Here is a 9,962-nt window from a genome sequence, read left to right on the forward strand (position 1 = left end):
ATGGGAATTTTTGGATGAAATTGGTCGAATTGAAAATCGCCCCAAAATTTGGGGGGGGGGGGGTAAAGTGCACTTTTCCAAAAAAAAAAAAAAAAAAATTAAATACGTATTTACCATCAATATATATGCTTTAATTAAGGCCCCCTAGGAGAACTCTCCCTCAAGACGCTCCTTGTTCTCCCCCTCCCCCTCATCCTTTTCTTCCCCTCACGTTAGAGCTAGCCTATTTACTTGATGTCTCTTGCTCTTTGGGCGTTTTCTTCTTCTCCCTCCCTCTCTGCCCCTTTTCTGATTTTAGGGTTTTTTTGGAGGCCGATGTTCCGCCCTTCTCCATCCGCTGCGCCTGTTGCTGGGTCGGGTTTGGCTTTGGTTCATGTTGTCCTTGCCCGATTGACCGCCCGTTGCCTGGTCCACCTCAACGCATGCTCCACTACCTTGCTACCCGAATCTACCAGTGCCCATCACACCTTTTGCACTGGATCCGTCTCTTCGGATGTGGTTTGATTTCGGTTCTCTCCGACTGCTTTTTATTTATTTATTTTGTTTCTGGTTGTTTTATTTCCTTTCCTTTATGTCTGTCTTTTGACGTGTATTTTGGTGTGTTGTTTTTGTTGCCTTGCCTGTTTGCCATACTTTGTTGGTGATGCTTTTGGGGGATTCACTCAAACTCTGCCCCTCCCCCCCCAGTTTGTTTTGTGTGTGACGCCAATCTCCTCCATGCCCGCTCTGCCGCCCACTATCCACTGTCGGGTCTTTCCTCGTGTCTCCCCGCGATGAGCTCCAATGCTACCTTCCGCGTCGGTTTTTGACTAGCACGCGATCGGCTTCCTTTCAGTTGCCGTTACTCGCTTAGTGTGATTCTCTAGTTTTATTCTGTTTGTATTTCTGTTTTAGTCCATTTATTTCCCTGTACTCTTTTATTTCCTATTTTTTTTGCTTGTAATAAGGCTCTGTCCCCTCTCGATCTGCATGCGTGATGCCCTCTAGGTTATTTGCTATGGTCCAGACATTTGAGTTGTGGATGTGAACGTTATCCTGGCTTTCAGGTCGAGGAGGAAGAGCTTCGGTTGGGGGTTTGTCTACCCTCAGTTCTGAGAAATAAGCACTACCTATGCATTAGTTTGAATTTGTTTGGCACAGATCTGTTTTTAAATATGTAGATTAGTCATAAGTTAGTGGATTTGTTTTTGGTCTGGAATGTAATACGTCATCTGTGACGTTTGTAACCCCGTAACTTCGGCTATGGTTGCTTGTAAGAGTTTTATGCTCATAATTTATATGAATGAGACTGATATGGATTCCGTTTCCAAAAAAAAAAAAATTAAGGCCCCCTACTTAATTTTAAAAAAAATGCATTAATATCATTTGATTCTCCAACATTCCAAAATAAATAAGGCTTAAAAAATCGATAACAATAAATAAGGGAATCAAATCATTTTTTTTTTTTTAAGGAATATTATGAATATTCATTATCTCAAAAGATCAGTCAAAGATCACACAAGCAGGAGGGATTGCTCCCTCCTTACAATATCACCTACACTTGGTTGGACGTCCCCCAACCAAGTAGACACAATGACATGGGCGGTAGCCAATTTTGCTAGCATATGCGTAGCATTATTGGCGTCCTTCATTACATGCATCAAACTGGCGTTTTCCAAACCACGTAGATCTCTTTGGATACATTCTATAAATTGACCATAGCTACTAAGACATGGCCCCTCTGACTCAATAGCCTTGATAACTTGCATGGAGTCGCCCTCAAAGATGATATTTTCAAACCCTAGTTCCTTGCAAAAAATAATAGCATTCACCGCCACTAGTGCTTATGCCGATGTTGAGTCAGTTTGAACAGTAAGAGGCAAACTACGTGCAGCAAGAAATTTCTCATTCGAGTCTCGGGCTATAAATCCCAGCCCCACACGTCCTTCCTTCGCATTCAGCCCTGCGTCCCAATTCATCTTAATCATATGACGCGGTGGAGGTTGCCATACTACAACTGTTGGTTCACAGTCATTAGCTACTCCACATTGGGCATTGCGATTCACTCTTTGAAATTCTTCCAATGAGGTCTGAGCTTCACGTACTAACACGGTTGGGTGGAGAAATTTTTCTCCATGTATTACTGAGTTTCTCCTCAACTAGATTTTCATAAGGGAATCAAATCATTATCAAATATTCAACCCTAAAATCAAATGGGAAAAACAAATAAATAAGTGCTAGAAGATGGAAAGTTTCTAAAATATTGTGATTCTTTAATGAAAAGTCTATTATTATAAAAAAAATTGGTGTGCACACAATTATAGCAAACACTTCTCCACGATGTAAAGGAGCCTAGAAAACCTCTAAAGTTTGACTGTGTTTTGCACAAAATGAAACCCTAAGAGTTTCAATTATAGCAAGGAGAAAAACACAAATTTTAAAATTATAGAAGGATTTTGAGAGAAATAGAAAGAGAGAAAATGTCAGTGTTTAAAACTGATTTGAAGCGGGGTATATATAGTGTCAATTTAACAATTTTAATGTATTTCATTAACATACATGTATTTTCTAAATTAACTAACAAATCTAACCCATTCAATATTAAAAGACACTTAAATCTTGATTGTTGGATTAAATTTATAATTAACAATCATTTAATTATAATCACTAAATCAAAACTGTTAGTAAATATTACTTAATTTCAATTATTAGATCAAACTTAATTTAAACTTACAGTTGATTAACTAACAATCAAGTAAATCCAACCGTTAGATCTACCTTAATAGCATCCTACAATCTAGATCAAATCACCAGATTACATGATCATATTGTCCAAAAATTTACAGTCATGATCTGATTGCTCCGAGTTTCAATGTTTTATCCTAAATGCACCATCAAAGTGCTACAAAAGCATCACTAGAGCCCTACAACTCATTGCTGTAAATATCTTGATCCTCTTTTAGGGCAAAAGTGTAATCAAAGTTATTGGATATGATTTTAGAGAAGTGTATGCTCAATCTAGTATGTTTAAGGGTTATGGATCATTGCCCGAGTTAAATAATTTAATTTTAAATCTAACATTGAAGGAGATGATGCCTTAATTGTAAATGGTCACAAGTTCAAGCTCCCACAAGAATTTTTTTTTTTTGGAAAATCCTATTGAAGCTCAAAAAGAGCAAATCAAGAAAGGAGGGGTGTTTCCTCCTTCCTAATAATACCACCAATGCATGATGAGATAAAATGCCACCAATATTTATCGGTGACATGGGTACAAGCCTCTTTTGCTAAACTATGGGCAGCAGAATTTTGCCCCCTAACAACATGAACAAAACTTGATGTTGCTAGATCACTCAAATACTGTTTCACATCTTCCACAAAATGACCATAGCTGCTCTCACATGATCCATTTGAGTTTACTGCCTTCACAATCGTTAGAGCATTTACCTCGGAAATTACATTTGAGAATCCTAGCTCCTTGGCAAAAACCACTACGTGAATGGCAGCAAGTGCTTCAACCACTACTGGATCCGCTACTATCCTCTGTTTGATACCACAAGCAACCAAAAAATGACCATTTGCATCCCTTTCTAATGGGCCTAGACCAACACAAGAATTTCTTTGGTCTATAGCAAAGTCCCAGTTAACTTTTACCATGTTCACCGGTGGTGGCTGCCATCTGATCATTTGACTTTGTTGTGCTGCGCTGCGCTATCGGTCCCCTCAGGTTGTGCATTTATCCACTGAAAATACTCCAAACCAAAAGCTGCATTCGTGAACACTTGATTGGGAGAAATTAAGATGCCCCCATGTACAACATCGTTACACCACATCCATATACTCCTTGCTATAACCGCAAAGAGCTGCATTTCTTGCTGATCATAACAACCGATCATCTCTTCAAACTGATGGTGTACAGGATGGTCACACTATTATTAGTGTGGTCATCACCACACCAGATCATGTAGATTTTATAGGAAGGTAAAATTACTTCCAGGTGGAGGTAGCAGGTCAAGAGAAGTAACTCTTGACCAAGAGTTGTATTGGGACTCTATAAATAGAGTCCCATGAGAATGCAGAATCATTATTCTATTTTTTCACGTGAAATCTTAGTTTAGTTTTCTCCTGGTTTTTCTGCATTCTAAACACTTTTATTCTCCTCCGGATTTCCACCCTAACGAGAGAAATCCTTTCTGAAGAATTTACAAAGATTCCATAATTAAGAATCTTACAGTGGTATCAGAGCATAGTAATATGGAACAACAAGAGAAGATTGAAGAACCAGAAGAAACAATTGAAGATCCTCAACAACTTTTGTCTGAAATTTATTAGACAATTCACAGACAAGTCATCGGTTTAGCCTCTTCTGTGGCTTTCTACAATTTGCATCAATCATTGCAAAAGCCAGAGGAAAAACCCCTTATCATCACAATCGGTCAACTACATTATACCGGTAATATTGGTGCTTTAAGGAGAACTTATTTTTTAGAACAAAAATATTGGAGAAAATTTCTCAGTCTTCTTTTACATGATTCTGAGAAAATTTTTCCCCAAAAATTTACTCCTGAAGTTTCTGATAATGCCTCTCCATCTACGAATTTTGCTTCGAAAAACTGTGAGAAAAAAGAAGAAAATTCGTGTGTGTCTTCATCTGACGATTACTTCACATATCTTGCTCCGTGGGAAGAAGAAGAAGATCCATAAGAATATCCAGAAGAAGACCCAAAAGAAAATCCAAAAGCCAAAAACTCAGATCACAAAGTAGAGGAAGAAAATTCGAAAGGAAGAAGACGACGGGTTGAGGAAAACTGTCAATTCCCCAACCCCAGACGACGCCGTTTCACAAAGTGAGGAAGCCCCTGCATCAAACGACGTCGTCCAGCAACCTTAGGTAACTGCTTTCAGTTTCTTTTCAAACGACGCCGTTCTGGATAACCAGAACGACGCCGTTTCGTGCCTCCTCAAACAGGCGCCTTTCAGCGCCTGTTATCAAGACAACGCCGTTCCAGTAAAGTGGAACGACGCCGTTTCAGAACCGGATTGGGTTGACCGACCCGCTCCACGTCTTCTGGAGCACGCTCGAAAGACTGCACTCAACCCGCTTCGCAAACCATTTCGCTCCAGCCCAAAGTGGAAATACATGGCCCGAAAGTCCGTGTTGCGAGCCCAAGCCCAAATCAAGAAAAACCAAAAACCCGTATACACTTATGCCCAACCCGCTGAAACCTGACCAGCTGAATCTCGACCCATTGCATCACAATCTGACCCGCTGAAGCCCAACCCGCCTGTTCGCCCGTATCCAAAATCTAATCCGGGATTTAACCCGCATTTCAACCCGTGGTTCAGGCAATCCGGTTTCACCAGACCCGGTTCAGGGGAATTTCAGTAATTTCGACCATTCTGGCTCGTTTCGGCCCCGATTTCGTTCATTCAAAAACCATTGGAAAGCTAATTCGAAGGGCTACAATTCTGCAGGCTCTATTTACAATAATTTTAATAATTTTCAGCATTATAATCCTATAAATAATTGGGAAAGAGGTGAGACTTCTAATCAAAGTCATTGAAGTTTGCACCGAAGGTTTATCCAACCCTGCTGGTTGGCTCCAAGTCAACACAAGGAGGTTGCATTCACTCTTCCTGATTTGGCTAGATTGGAGATCTCATCTGACAGGCGCCTAAGGGGTCCGCATCCTTTATGGATTGTTAGGACCATTGAGCAGAACCCAGGGATCCGTGGCCTACGGGCATGCACCGCTACACTCCTCCAAGGACGGGTGAATGGGTCTGTCCACCAAATTCATCTCTTGGATATTATTGGGGACATTTGAACAAATACATGGCGTGTCTGACTTTTCCCGAAGATTATTGATCTGAAGTTGTTGTTATTATTTATTGTTCTTATTTTTATTTTTATTTTTTATAGACAATATTAGTTTGTAATAATAATTAGAATCACAAACAAATTATTATAGTTATTCAGACAATTGTAAAAATTGTACTGAAAAATAATAAATATTATTATTATTATTATTATTATTATTATTATTATTATTGTGTTGTTAAATCTACTTTCTAACAATGGCTATTAAAAGTATAATTGATTCCTCTAGACTCGAGAGTCTTAATGGAATGAATTTTAGAATGTAGAAACGACACATAACTTATGTACTCACACATGACAAAACACAGTATACCTTTACATCTGTGAAGCCTGATCCAGCCGAACTAAATGACAGCGAAGCCAAACAGAAGCATGAAAAATGGATGGAAGCCGACTTAATGGCAAGAGCCATCCTTCTTCACAATATGAAAGACAATATCATTCCTCTATTTGAAAGTTATGAGTCTGCTAAAGAAATGCTGGAAACACTGGAGGCAAAGTATGGCCCTAGATCTGATACACATGTATAGTTGCTATTAAACAAATACAACTGTACACGTATGAGTGACAATGACTATGTAGGCAAATTTGTTAATCAAATGGAATTACTTGCAAAAGAGTTTGCAAATGCTGGTCATCCTGTATAAGACAAAATGCAAGTAACCACCATACTTAACGGCCTTCCTTTATCATGGGAACATGTGTCAACTTCTTTAACACTTAGTGGAAAAGAAGTCTCCGTGATTTCTTTACCAGTGATACTAGTACTCGAAGGAGAGAGAATGAAAAGAAGAAGGCGAGAAGGAACATCTAGTAATTTGATGATGGCTCAAAACTCAAATCAAACTGTTCGAACTCCTCCTACATTAAGAAGCAAGCCACAAAAATTCAAAAGAAAATAGAAGAGTAAGCTAAACAGTAAAGTCAAAGCTAAAGGAGCATGTTTCAAATGTGAAAAAGTTGGACACTTTAAAAAGAATTGTCCAAAACTCCACGGTGTTAAACCACAGAAGGAGATTGCAATGACAATCACTGAGCATTGATGCCAGAATCAACTTCTAGCTCATGGAGGATAGATTCAGCAGCAACTAGACACATCACAAACAAGAGGGAATTTTTTGTGGACTTCAAAGAGAAAGCTGTTGGAGAGCACAAAGTTTACATGGGCAACAACACCTATAGTGACGTGTTAGGAGAAGGAAAGTGTAAGATATTTGTCAAAGGTTCAGTTATTGTCTTACATGATGTTTTGTATGTTCCTGTTATCCGGAGAAATCTAATATCAGTTCCTATATTAGATAACAAAGGATATGGGATAAAATTTAAATCTGGGAAGGTCTATATTAGGAAAGGAAACACATCTGTAAAGGGTACAAAAGTTGACAATACGTATTCCATTAAAGTTGATAATAAAGTTTCCATTTCACATTATTCACATGTGTCTAAAAGTAATTCTTATCTATGGCATTTAAGATTATGCCATATTAACATAAATAAATTGATAAGAATGAGCAAAAGTAGATTACTACCTCATATTAATTCGAGAGATTTTAATATATGTGAATCATGTATTAAAGGAAAAATGACTAACAAGTCTTTTTCTAAACAATGGAAATCATCAGAATTATTAGAAGTAATTCATTCAGATATTTGCGGACCATTCAAAACTAAGACACATAGAGAAATGGAATACTTTATTACCTTCATCGATGATTATTCAAGGTATGGATATATCTACCTCATCAAAAATAAATTTGAAGCTATTGATAAATTCAAAGAATTCAAATTAGAGGTAGAAAAACAATTAGGAAGATCTATCAAAACCTTGAATAATGATAGGAGGGGAGAATATGAAGCTATGAATACTTTCTGCAAAGAGAATGGTATAAAACATTTGTACACAATACCATATAAGCCTCAACAAAATGGTAATGCAGAAAGAAGAAATAGAACTTTAATGGAAATGACAAGGTCAATGATGGCATTCGCTAACTTGTCTATCCATTTTTGGGGAGAAGCCTTATCCACAGCAGCTTATATACTCAACAGGGTTAAGACAAAATCTAAACCTTTAACCCCTTATGAAATCTGGACAGGTCTGAAACCCAACTTAGAAAATATAAAAGTATGGGGATGCAAAGCCCATGTACTTATCCCAAAACCTTTAAGGGATAAATTAAAAGATAAAACATGAGAATGCAAGTTCATAGGATATGTTGAGAATGGTAGTGGATATTGATTCTTCCATTTTGAAAAATGATTAATAGAAAGCAGAGATGCTGTTTTTCTTGAAAATTCAGATCAAATAAATCCTATAGAAGATATCAGACTATTAGAAGATGAACAATCTACACAAGAAAATTCAAATTATATCACTCCTATGAAAGATATCAGGCTATCAGAAGATGAAGAATCTGTACATGAAGATATTACAAATCTCCAAGACAGTGGGAGTAAAAGAAGACTGGATCTCAATAACCCTAATCATAAAAACAATGGGAGAGTTAAAAGACAAAGACGACCATCAGTCATACTTAAAGATCATTATGTACTAAGTATAGATGACATAAATCTTCAAGATGATCCTTCCAATTACAAAGAAGTTGTGAAAGGTGGTGATGCAGACAAATGGATAGATGCAATGAATGATGAACTAGACTCCATCAACAAAAATGACGTCTGGGAACTCACGGATCTGCCACAGCAAAGAAAAGCTATTGGATGTAAATGGGTACTGAAGAAGAAATTCAAAGCAGATGGAAATCTTGATAAATACAAGGCTAGGTTGGCAGCCAAAGGATTCACTCAACAACCAGGTGTGGACTTTGTTGATACTTATTCGCCCTTAGCAAAATTTACCTCAGTAAGAATAATCATGTCCATAGTAGCTAAGATGAATTTAGAATTGCACCAATTAGATGTAAAAACAACATTTTTAAACGGAGAATTTAAAGAAGACATCTATATGGTTCAACCTGAAGGATTCAATGTAAATGAACATGAAGAAAAAGTTTATAAATTGAAAAGGTCATTGTACGGGGCTAAAGCATTCTTCAAGACAATGGTACTTAAAATTTCATGAGGCCATCATGAAAATCGGTTTCGAGGTAAGTCCACTAGATCATTGCGTTTACATACACTATGACAATGATAAGTTGACTATATTATCACTATATGTAGATGACATATTATTAACTGGAAATTGCTCAAAAATGATTCAAAATACAAAGAATTTCTTAGCATTTAAGTTTGAAATGAAAGATATGGGTGAAGCAACTTATGTCTTGGGAATAAAAATTTCAAGGGATAGGACCTCGAAATTATTATACTTAGATTAAGAGAAATATATAAAAAAGGTACTTAGAAGGTTTCATATGGATAAATGTAAACCTCTAAATACACTTGTTTCAAAGGGTCAACATTTGAGCAAAACAATGTGTCCTCGAGACCAAACATAAATTCTTAAAATGGAAATTGTCCCATATGCTCAAGCTGTGGGTAGTCTTATGTATGCTATGACTAGCACAAGACCTGATATTTGTCATGCTGTAGGATTGGTAAGTAGATATCAATCCAATCCTGAAAAAGAGCATTGGCAAGCAGTTAAAAGAATATTTAGGTATCTGCAAGGAACTAAAAACATGGGTTTATGTTTTGGATTAGAAGATCTAAACAATGCAAGATACACTGACGCAGATTTTGTAGATGTAGATGACAGAAAATCTACAAGCGATTATATATTCTTATTTGGGGGAACAATTGTTTCTTGGTTAAGTAAGAAACAAAATTGTGTTGCAAAATTCACAATGGAAGCTGAATATATATCATGCAGCACAGCGGTAAGCAATGCTGTTTGGATTAAGCGTTTCATTAAAAGTTTAAATCTTGGAATGCAAGATGGGCCTGTCAATGTATTTTGTGATAATAAGTCTGTCATCTCTTTAATAAAGTGGAACTCAAAGTTCCAAAGGCAAACACATTGACATAAGTTATCACTATATTCAGGATATAGTGGAGAGAAGTGAAGTGAAGTGAAAGTTGAATTTATTCCCTCTACAAAGATGGTAGCTGATCCCATGACCAAAAGGTTGACTCTAGATAAATT

The sequence above is a fragment of the Corylus avellana genome, chromosome 11, assembly GCF_965113065.1.
Source record: "Corylus avellana chromosome 11, dhCorAvel1.hap1.2, whole genome shotgun sequence".
NCBI classification, from domain to species: Eukaryota; Viridiplantae; Streptophyta; class Magnoliopsida; order Fagales; family Betulaceae; genus Corylus; species Corylus avellana.